Source organism: Anneissia japonica, unplaced genomic scaffold (genome assembly GCF_011630105.1).
Source record: "Anneissia japonica isolate Jap-2015-1 unplaced genomic scaffold, ASM1163010v1 scaffold18791_len51362_cov107, whole genome shotgun sequence".
In the NCBI taxonomy this organism is placed as follows: domain Eukaryota; kingdom Metazoa; phylum Echinodermata; class Crinoidea; order Comatulida; family Comatulidae; genus Anneissia; species Anneissia japonica.
Window position 1 is genome coordinate 8,020 of NW_022704479.1, and position 12,536 is coordinate 20,555.

The 12,536-nt window shown below is 35.1% G+C and overlaps 1 long non-coding RNA gene across 1 annotated transcript in view; it reads right to left on the bottom strand.

Moving 5' to 3' along the window:
- Positions 1-1,796: 1,796 nt before the first annotated feature.
- LOC117104752 overlaps positions 1,797-12,536 on the bottom strand; it is a 41,066-nt gene continuing 30,326 nt past the window's right edge. The window contains exon 4 of the long non-coding RNA XR_004444812.1: positions 1,797-1,912. This is a non-coding gene — a long non-coding RNA (uncharacterized LOC117104752). The remainder of the gene's footprint in view (positions 1,913-12,536) is intronic.

A 12,536-nucleotide genomic window follows, 5' to 3' on the forward strand; every position in this document is an offset into this window, starting at 1 on the left:
AGATCATCGGAGGAGGGCAGAATAAAAATAAAATTTTGTTTTCAAAAACATCCAGATGGAGGAGAAAATAAAAGTAAAATGTTATTGGTGAATGTAAAATAGGATGGTTAAATGATTCAAATTTATATAATTAGGATGAAATATCTTATATTTGGAGATTTTTAATTAAGCCAGCGGAGGGCGTAATAAAAATGAAGAAACACTTTTATTATTTTTTTTTTTTAATTTCCACGTTTTCATTATAGCGGCGTTCGCGCTAATTGGCCAAAAATAAAATTTTATTTTTATTCGAAACTATCAGTATTTGTTAGACAAAGAATACTAATTTTAGTATTCAAAAATAAAGTAGCATCTCTTCATTAAATACAAGTATACAAAGCAATGATTTCAGTGGCGTAATGATGGGCCTGGCGGTGAAAACAATTTGTGGGCCCCTTGCATTCTGTAAAGTAGACAATTCCAAAAATATTGTGCGACTATTTAACAATAGTATTTGCACACACTTAATAGCTTTAATATTTGTATGCAACATATAAATTAAGTATATGAATTTCATTAGCATGCAGTTCCAATGAAGATATGCTATATAAATAAACATTATCACCCCCAAATATTGGTATGAGAGAAGTCCTGAAAGAGGAGAACGACTTTCTAATAGGCCTTAAAAAAAAGCGCCAATTCCTAATTTAAATTTTATCATTGTCTATGGTCTCAAGCATTTCTAAACAAAAAAAACTAAACACCACCCCCACTTGTTGCGTGACATATCCCATGGCACCCTCTACACAGATTTTTAGCTACATTTGTCCTAGTCATATAAGGTACCAACATTTTAATAGTTTAAAAGAGACAGACAAAAATTTACTTTACCAATAGTAATTTTTAAGCCTACGACTTCTGAATCGCTTTTTCTTCTGGTCGTCTCTAATAGGCTTTCAAGAAAATACCAATATAAACATGGTTAGGTAGACAAAATAATTCATTTTAATAATAAAATATCACTTATATTGCTCAGAAACGTCTGAATAACATCAAGGACAATCTGAATAAAATGATAATCGTTCTTTATGGTCTACTCGATGGTCCTTTTCCATCCAAATATTCGATTTATTACTAGGGCTATACACATTGTTTTAATCGATTTTAACATGTATTTATGTAATGTCTTTACATGTATTTCATAAGCCCTACTATGGTGGTTAATTATGTATTTAATTCTTTATTGCCATGTGGTGGAGGCAGATTCTATGGCATGTGGGGATGCAGCCGGCTGGGGTGGTGGCCCATCACTTTCGAAAATGTACCAAATGTATCCGGGGCTGCCAGTGACTGACTAAAAATTTGGGCTTTTGTGATGGGCACTTTTGGTGGAGTTCTAAATTAATAGATAATGGATGCTTAAAAAATGCAATTTCTTTTTTATACAACACAAATGTTATGAATTTAGTGGCTACAATTAATGCTGTAGTCAGAATAGTGGCATGGAAGTCAACTATCAGGGCATTGATAATTGTACAACACTCATTAAAACTGGGGCAGTGACTAAGGTTTCACTTAATGATTGAGCATTTGTACAATAAACTAGAGCAGTTCCTCTTTTGAGCACATAAGAATCTACCTCAGTTTAAAAAGCTCTAAAATGTGCCTATCCATATTAATAACCAAATGCAAAATGCTACATAAAACTCCAGTAATTGCTGAGGGTTTGATTTTATTGATTTTTGCACCCTTAAATTTGCCTGAGACGAATTTGCATAATAATCATAATGACCTTACAAATTCTTTTTTTTTTTCTTCCTTTGTTTTTTGGGCTCATTGAATATACTGTTTTACAGCTTTTACTTCTTGTCGTTTTCAGCAATCCCCTCAAGAATTGGTGTATTTATCAGGAAGGCCTGTACAGTCTTCTTGCCTATAAAAAAAATGAAAAACATATTATGTTTTAATAGTAATACATTAGTTGAAAGCATCATCAAATATATTTAAAAACTTTCTGTTACTAGTACGTTTCACGATATAAGACACGCTCTGTGTACTGATCACTACTGATGTTGCTAAAAATACAGTAGCCAAGAATTATCATAGCCGACAGGCTCATTTGAAACGTGCAATGGCTTTAGTGATAATGGAGTTGTTTGCCTATATAATTGGGTATCATTTCTTTCGATCGGTTGGACATCTTTTCGTGTCTAGCGCATGCTTAGTACACGTACTACCATGGAGGAAATTTCATTTGAGTGATTCTCTGCACGCAATGATTGGGCATGTGTTGGTCTTATCAAAATCATTTGCATGGTGAGGTGGTTGGCAGCCTAGTGTCTGTTGTGGACAGGCCTACACCGATTGTTTAGCAGATAGAAATTGTTTTGTAAATGATTCTCCAAAAAACTGCCAAAAAAATAAAGTAAGAATTTAACACTGTGTAGGCATCAAATACAAAATTAATTTTTATCCGCTACCTATTAAACTAAACTGTACATATAAGTGCTGGTATGTCAGTGTGTCTGATACAAATTGTGAATTGGTGCTAGAGTTCGCAATTCCCTCTGGGAGTGTATATTTTTATTTGGCTTTGCATAGTATAGCCCAAATTAGACCAACCTGGGATTGGCAATCCGCAATAGAATGTTTTGGATAGGCAGATTATTACTTTTTTTTTTATAGATTTGTTGTCACCACCCTGCACAGGGGATTAAAGCCTTTGAAACCCCTAAATTGTTATGCCCCCTGGACAACTAAAGAGATTTTGAGAGATGCCTGACCACACTTACTTTGCTCTCGTTGGTAACTTTGGGTGGTGCAGAATGTCATTGCAGCTGGACCCCCTCCCCAGCATGAAATTGAAATGTATTAAAACAATACAAATATTAAAGATTAGGTTAAAACAGTGTTTATTTGATGAAAATCGGTTGAGTATTAGCACGTTATTAAAGTTATGCACGTAATTCATTGGATATCAGCCATGTAGGTTTTGAGAGAACAGCTTCTGAAGATTCAAAAATCAATAATATATTATCAAGATTTGTATATTAAAAATAATTTTAATATACTTTTGATAGTGATTGATATTTTGCAGAAATGTACTTCAATACAGTAGAATATGCTGATGTTGTGTGGCAGGGTCTCACTCAAGATTTAAGTAGCACCATTGAAGTGATACAGAAAAGAGCATGCCATATTATCCTAGGCAGAAATTTCAACTCTTATGAACATGCTCTTGGCCTTTGCGAACTCGAACTGCTCTCGGAAAGGAGGGTGGGACACTGTCTCAAATTCGCCAAGGGTCTCACTTCAACATCACATTCTTATGATCTTGTACCACGTATTCGTTATCACAGCCACAATAAAAACCTCCGCAATGGTAACAAAATCACGCAATTTAACACAAAAACCAATAGATTTTTAAACAGTCCAATCCCTTATTATATTTGATTACTTAATGATTTATAACTTATTCAGTAATATTACATTTGATGATTTGAGTGTGCCACCCTCCTTCCCGATTGGTGCTACCAATTTTCGGTTCTATTGGTAAAACGCAAAAACATTACGTTTCTGGTGCTTGTGGGAAATTGCAACAACTGGGAGGGTTTTAACCAGAGCCTGTCACAAATTATAAATATTATGAAAAATTTCTGCAAAATTTATCCTCTGTTATCTACCCCTTAAATAATTTACAACGTTAAGAGGTAACCAGAAATTGGACCTCTGCATGTGAAAAGGCATTCAATATAGTAAATGTAGCTTATGAATAGCAAGTTGTTATATCATTATGATGTGAATATGCGAATGCATCTGGTTGGTGGCTTATGGTCTGGGAGTAGTGATTTCACATGTACTTCCTGGAGAAGAAGTACAGTATGTTAGGGTTAAAATCTACAGTGCCAACCTTAGCTAATGGACACATCCAGCGTTGGCCTTAATTCTTTCTACATAATGATTATGTTGTATGGGGAGCACTATAATGCCGTTGCTCTTTCTGAAGTTTGTTATATAGATATAAAATAAGTACAAAATTTCTTTCTTTTTTCTTTTTTTGCAATATACCGCATACAACTACCGGCCAAAAACAGGCGGTTTGTCTGAAGTGGTTTGTGGTAAGCAAATGATGCAAAAATAAGATTTTGAGGAGATTGAATTTTTAGGTGAATAATAGATTCAGGGTTAAGAACGGAAAATGTGTAAAAAAATTCAAGTGGTTTACGGAGACAGATTTTGGACCTTGAATATATGAGGTTAAATTGGATGAATCTCTGGTACTACTGTAGGTATGTTCGTATAGATCATATGTTGTTTAGTGCTGAATAAGGTCGTTTTAACCCTAATCGGTTTGAATATCCTCCATTGGGTCAAGGATTTCCAGAGTGTGCTACATATTTCTCTACCAAACTGTGCTAATGTCACTCACAGACAATAATATTTATCATTATAATAACAACAGTTTCAGAATAAATAGCACATACATTGCATTGAAATAAAAAAAAAAAATTAGTGGCAAAACGGGGCAGGCACGTGCCCTTTCCCCGTGTCGTCCCTCTCCCCTACTGGATTTTCCCCAGTTATGTTGGGCTACCCTCTTGTAGGTGAAATATACAGTAAGCCTAGCCTAGTTGGACATGAGAGAAATGTTTCTCTTGAATGAAGTAGGTAGATGCATGTAAGGCTATGTATCTGTACTACTGACATTCAAAAGACCCATTGATAAACATTGTCCCGACGTGTTCATGTAAATTTGAGGTATCGATTGGTGGAGCTGGCTTGACCCTAAATTTAAACTTTTAATTTCGCTATCTATCTTAATGCACTATAGCGACGTTCCGCAAACTATTTTTGGAAATTGAAGAAAAAAAATAAACAGACGTTTTATCATGGAGAAAATAGTTTTTAATAAAGCGAATGCAGCGAATGCGTCGCTTGCACACGCTGCTGAAGTGCCAGATGATGATGTGTGCTATTTGAGTTATAAGCGGTTTTTGTGTCTATGTCCCCTCGGGAGCCTAATTATCTGTATATTTATTCCTGATAGTTCTAGTATGCAACATTATTTTCTATTAATAAACATACTGTAAATATACCTTATTTAAGCATTAAATACCTGTCAAGCACAGATCCAGAGTTTACCCTGGCTTTCGCACAGACGGGTTCCCATATTGGGAGAGTCATGAGAGCTAGCTTGTTTTGTCGCTGGAAGATAAATTTTAGATATTCAAAAAGTTTTTGTTTTCTAGGTTCTTTGAAATACACTTGAGTGGAGTTGAATAGCTTGGTGGTTAAGATGCTTCCCTTCCAATCCCAGGGTCATGGGTTCAATTCCTGTCAGTTGCAGGACTTTTTCTCACGACGACAACAACTCCACTCCCTAAGCCTAATATTGAGATTTAGTTTGTGTAAAGCATCATGTGTGTATGTTTGTCTTGTGTGTCGTGGACTGTTTTATGTGTACTGGGCCCTCTGGGAGAACAGTAATTTGTACTGAAGAGGAAACCCAGTATAAATAACAAATAAATAAATAAATAAATATAACTTTGTGCATTATGAGACGTCTATTATTGAATACACTTTGAATTCATAGTTTTTCTCTACTTTGCTATGGACAATTAATAATTATGATGATGAAGATGATGATGATGAGGAGGAGGAAGCTGTGCAAGGTTAATTAACAGGCCCTTTTATGTGAAGTGTCAAGCGAGGCCCGTAGCCTAAGTTACAGTTGGGAATTTGGAGACATCGTTGTCGTCAAATGTTCAATGCACACAGTCGGACAATAGATAATTTATGATATCTGTTTTGTATAGAAAGTAATCTGAAACCCATAAAACATCAGTTCAGGCATTCATTTATCTGTCTGTGGAAAATATAACATATGAATTATACAAACTAAGAAGAATTAAAAAAAAATTTAAAATATGTGAAAAACATCTACACTTAAAATCAAAATGCAATATTCACTGCCTGTTGGATCCCAGTTTTAGTATTGCAGGGGTTCTGAAGGCTTTACAGTACAGTATAACCAATCCACCGTATTTCTGATAGATTGCTGATTAAAATGTAAAATTTAAGAATTTTTATTCAGTACATATTCAAATGTTATGTAAATCTCATACTGTATATCCCAGTCTAATATGACCACAACATGGAAGTCCTCTCCTTTAAACTTCTAACCTACTAAACTTTGCGTATCTCAATATACATATATTTCCTTAAATCAAGGAAATCCACTTGTTAAATTAGTATATATAGTATAGAGAATTTTGTCTGTCAATCTCAGATATCCAAATTTTAAGTAATTACGTTTTATGCATGCACCGACATGAGAACTTTAACCTAATAACTTTGATATGTATATGTTTTATGTTGTTTGTTGAATAGACTTCTTTAATAATAATATTTCAGTCTAATATGACCACAACATAAGGAAGTCCACTCTGTATGTTTAGCATAATATTGTACAGAGAATTTCGATTTTTTATCAATATCATCATGTTAGATCCAAATCACGTTTTATGCAAGCACCGACAAGGAAAGATTAAACATAATAATTTTGATATGTACATGTTTTATGTTATGTGTTGATTGGTCTTAGTTAATAATATTACAGTTTAATGGCTTAATGTAATTACAGTTTACAATCATCAGTGCTCGCGCTTCGCTCGCAACCTGACCATTTCCATTCTCGTGGCTACGGCCCTGCTATGTGAACCGTGTTTGGTTGAATCAGGGTAGAAAGAAGAACAAGCAATAATTGTTGGGGGAGCGGGGTGGGGAAACACAAATGTACGGTATTATATTTTTTAATAAAATAATATTTAATTTGTATACAATAAAATTTTATCACTACGAGAACAGATAATGATGTCAAAATATTGTATATACATGGAGGCTTCATGATCAAAAGTTCTTGCCAAGGATTTGGTATGTTGGTCTCTGGCGCGGCTGGGCTGCTGGGCCACGGCTTGGTGCCATCGTAAATACAGTAGGCCGTCATGTAAAAAGTTTGCGGAACGCTGCACTATAGCATTGCTGAAGAATAGCCATAATGACCCGATCCATATCGACCAAGATTCTCGAGATAGAGGATAGGCTCTAGCTATGCTAACTAAACCTGAGCCTACTGTAGGCCTCTAGGTCTAGGCCTATCTCTCATCGACATCATAGCCTAGGCTAGGCCTGTGTAGGGATAGCCGATATGATTAAGGCCGAGCTTATACCATAATAATGTTATATTAGCGCATATTTCACATTGACCCTATGCGCTTTACACAGAAAATATAGGCCAACCGAGACAATAATAGTAATAAGTTAATTTCTAAGGTACAAATACATAAGGTAAAGGAAAAGCAGAAAACTTGATAGATTCAGAGAATAGAGAAAATAAAATAGAACAGACTATCCTAAAATTAACCCAAAAAAGGGAAAACCACATTAAACAGACTAGTGCAAGGAACCACAACCATTGCACTGTTTTCTAGGCAATTTGAAACCACTGGTGGCCAGTACTTCCATTAGGTGCTGTAATTGTTTTGGCATCTAACTAGCCTACCAAAAAACAGAGGTGAGAAACAAGACAGTTCAAAGGAGAAAACATGGGATCACAAGGATGCAAAAAGGTTGAGTTTTAAGCTGCTTTCAAAAGTAGTCAAGGAAGGAGACTCGCGAATATAAACTGGGTGATCATTCCACGGCGGCAACACAGAAAGACCTTACCCCAAAAATTTTAAAACGGCATTTGGGTGTGAAAAGTGTTTCAAGTAGTTTGGCGTGTTCTTTTACATGCTGTAAGTTGCCCAGTGGTGAAGTGTCTTGTATACAAGGAAAAAATCTTTAATGCAATTCTGTCAGTGTGGGTGTGATATATTGTGATCTAGGAATGAGTTTAACAAGATGAATAATCCTTACTTGGTAACGATCCTCATGCACCATTTTAGCTTTTATCGATTATGTATGGAAGGAATTCTTTCATTATGTACCCTACCACACGAGTCAGCTGCCTTCCTTCTTGTAAATGACCTTTCTAAAAAAAAACATAGTACAACTCAGTATAATAATACAGTATTACAATGGCATTGTTATTATTAGCACTGATCACAGCCCTCATCTTAATTTTAAAGGTTACTCATCAACATTATGTTATGATTCAAAATTTTAAAAATGGGTGTTCTTGACTTTGACCAACAAAAAGGTTTAAAATAATTTTTTGATAAGCTTTGAATTCATAAAGTTGTCTTTTGAATTTCCATAATTCTACATGGAGACTAGGGCAGTGGCGGACCGTCAAGGCAAGCAAGGTATGCAGTGCATACCCTGGCTAAAACAAATTAAAAAAATATAATTAGTACAGTTTCTCCGCTTTATTTAGGATTTCTTAGTCAGGATCTTATACACCCTAATGTTTCGGGTGGAATGCTATATTCATTGGATTAGCAAAGTTTTTCAATGTTTGGCCTACTTTGGTACCTAGGATAAGTCACAGTCGGGCCTATCGCATTGTACTTAGAATTTCCGCATGGCTGGTCTTTAAAATCAGCCAATCACGTATTAAGTGAGTCAATGGAAGTCAGAGCATACCCTACAACGCTCAAATTTGCTATTGTGACAACCGTGTGGTGGCGTCAGAATAACCAATTTAACACTGGAATGGAAGCAGTGCTTCCAAGAGTATGTGGGCATGCTCTTCTCACAAATCAGGACCTCCACTGCCGATCGGGTATTCTATCTACATGCCTAATCTGAATCGATTAAAGTTTAAATATATTTACATACATATGACCGGTATAGAAGAAACTTTGAATTATTATTATTTGAATTGAAATTTGTTAAAGTACAGGAATAAGAATTCTTTTGAAGAGAAGACAACCACGCCGGTGTTAAAAATAACATGCATTGTATTTTGACTATAAAATGCAATCTGATTCTGTATAGTAGTAGGCTTCCAAACTTTTCCTATCACTAGCAGGCCCTAGCATCAGTGGCGGGTCTTAAAATGGAAGGGAGCTGATGATGTCAGGAAGGTAAAGTTGGGGATCGGTGATTATGAGGGGATAACTCACAAAATAAGGTGATATGAGGTGATTTCAAATTACTTGAGCATGATTTGTGGGCGGGGCACAACTAGGGGATGGGAGAGTATTTTTTTAGGGGTAGGGGGAGGATGTGCGACCCCCTTGTACATCCTAGATATGACAATATATAGCATACCCTGCAATTTACCCTACGGTCCACCACTGGACTAATAATCTTTTAACATTTTTCAATTTCTGAAGACTCTAAAATAATATGCAATACACCAAATTATTCACCAAAGATGACGTCATCACAATTTCCTTTAGTGGGTATGAAAAAATAAAAACATCGCACGAAGAGCAATGCTAATGCTAATTGCATGATGTCGAAAGTAGTGTATATTAAATTGTTAAAAATGTAATGAAGTTAGCATAGAAGATACTTTGTAGACAATTTTTACAAATGATTCATAGATTTGAGATTAAGGTTGACTCGATTTATATTTTCATTCAGACTAAAAATATGAAGAGTTTTGAGAGACCTTCTAGGGGGCCTAGGCTTATCGCTTAGGCAAATCGCCACATAAAGCGCTGACTAATGGATCGTCGTTGATTTTGAAGTACACTTCAGACTGTCACTCGGTTTTGTTGCAATTTCTGTATGAAATAATTAAACTTATTGGACAAACTTTAATTGCTGAATTGTAGAATATGTATTTCTTTGACTAACTATGATCAATGAGTCAGAAGAATGTTGTTTGTATGAATGTCTAGCCTAGTTTTCCATCCATTTCTTCCACTGAATTTCAAATCCAATTTTCTGACGTTTGTTAAAGGAATATTTACCTTTGTTTGTAACTGTATTTTTGGCGGCGATTGCCTTCCATAGGGGTGATGATCTTTAACATTTTAAACAATGTTCCATCCTAAGTTTCTGAGAGCAAAATTATTTGATGTTATAAAATGAATTTCTTAATAAACTACACTCAATTGAGGAGTTGCTGTCAGTTGTTTTTGCATGTACCAAATTCCTTGACTACATAAAAAAAAATGGTAACAATTGAAAACTGTTATCAGCAGCACAGACAAGGCTTTAGCAGTATCTTAAAGAATACAGAAATATCAGTACATCCTAAAATACAGGAGAGGAGAGGACATATACTTGTTACTTGTTTGATACTTTTTTAGCACTTATTCTTTGCGATTACAAAGCACTAACATACACTCCACTGTAATATTTTCATCAAGTAAAGCCTCACCCACCCCTCCCTCCCCCAAACAAAAACCAACAAAGTATCCTTTCATGAGTCATGAAGTAATTGATTGGTTAAAAAAATAAAAATTAAGTGCAAAAACTACAAACCCAGCCAAACATGTTGAAAAGACAAGTAGATGGATGTAGATGGGAAAGTGTTGTCATTGATACGCTTACAGAACAGTGGTCTCAGTGACAAGTTTGTATACAACCTTTACAAGACAATTAAGAATTAAGTCTGGTAGAAGCATTTTGAAGTTTCGGAAGAGTGAATATCTTTCAAACTGTGCTATATAAATGATGTAATGTATGTATGAAATATCTTTCTTCAGTTGACCAGTGTACAGAGAATTGCAATAATCTAACCTGAAAAGTAGCCCCAACAGTAGCATGACAGGTTTCCCCATCAATGAACTTTCTGATTCTCCACTGATTTCTAAGTAACCTGATGGTTAAGAATAGCAGATGAGCAAAATGAAACCTCCGAATTTGTAGACACTGCTAGATGGCTTGATTTCTAATTTTATAACTCCATGGTGGTACCTGTAGTAACCCCTAGTGAAAGATCAATACATTTTTCCTGATCAAGAGAAAGGTGGTATTTTACAGCAAGGACTAGAAACTGTTTTCTTCTCTTTAGCTTGAGCCTACTGTACACACTAACACCCACTTCTGAATATCGGTAAAACAATGGGGCAATTTATAAAGCAAAGAATCAATGCTACAAAGATTTCAGGGACTAAAAGGAAGATATAGCTGAAGATCATCAGCATTGAAGTGATATAGCTTCCCATAATGTTGCCTAGTGGGCTAATGTACAAACTACAGTACATACAGTAAGCAGGGGTCAATGACTTAGCCTCTTGGGGTACACCAGCATTAAGTAAAGGATGTGATGTGCAGAGAATTCACCAGATGGAAACCCTACTACTTTACAACTCATAAAAAATTTAATCCAGTCAAGGGCATATCCTTTGATGCCAAATGATGTCTCAAGATAATGAAGCAGGACGTTGTGATCAACCGTATCACATGCTGCTGAGAGATCATACAAAACAAGCATAAACCTTGGCAATATATTCAGTGAAAAGAGAAATATCAGTGTGGACATAATAGAGCTGTTTCAGTACTTTGATTACCCCTATAGGCTCATCAGTTCAGTGAAGATTGAGAGAATAGTTGGTTGATGTTGTATTGATGTGTTGTTGTTGATTTTTATAGATGAAAGGTGATGGGCCATAAAAAAAAAACAAGGTGTTTTCTAGTCAAAGATGGTTGGCGGGCTGCACACATAGGCTTTTTATGTGTTTTTGCAGGCAGCAAAAAAATCACTGTCAGGCCACATGCAGCCCGCGGGCCACACTTAGCCCAACTGTGATCTAAAAAATGTAAAACTGAGCTAATTACTAGAGATGATGCGGATTGTCATTCACATAATTTCAGTACTGGGACAATAATTACTGCCAGTCATCTTTCAATACCAGACAAAAAATATTGTTAATAGGTAATTTCATAAATATTCCTCACAAATACTGTTTATATGACAACATTATATCTTGCATATCATATAATTCTTAGAAACTCACCTTCAAATAATTCACAGCTTAGATCGTCATCTTCTCTTTGATCATTACACTGTAAAAAAGAGAAATTGTTATGATGCTGAGAATTCTTTTATTTTTGTACTATTTCATTAAAAAAAAAAAAATTAAGACAATAACAATACAATATAATAATATTAATAATAATAATAATAATATAGTATCTAGAACAATAATACATGCAACAATAAAAGTAAACAAACAATACACATAATATTGAAAATTATAATTATAACAATAAAAATATTTACTAGAGCACACTCCGGGAGTGTATACAGTATTTCCGCCCACATCATAATTCTCCATGTATAAAATTCCCACGCATCTTTCCCATTTGATAAAAAAAAATAATGAAAACATAATCCACCAGGATTCAAACTCGGGACCTGCCGCTTACAAAGCAAACATCATTACCAACTAAACAATTAATACAGCCCGGTAGCTACTGTATCATGGAGGTAGCTATACACAAAACAAAGGAATTTTTCAGTATTTTGTAGTATTCATACAAAGTCTGAAAATGCCGAAATTGTAATACATTATCTCTATGTACAGCAAGCAAATACAGCCTTCCAAAAGGTTACTGTGAACTTAAAAGAATATATTAATTTCACAAAAAGTTGAACAGTATACTGTACACTGTATAGTAATTATGTCAACATTGTAGCAACTGAAACATCA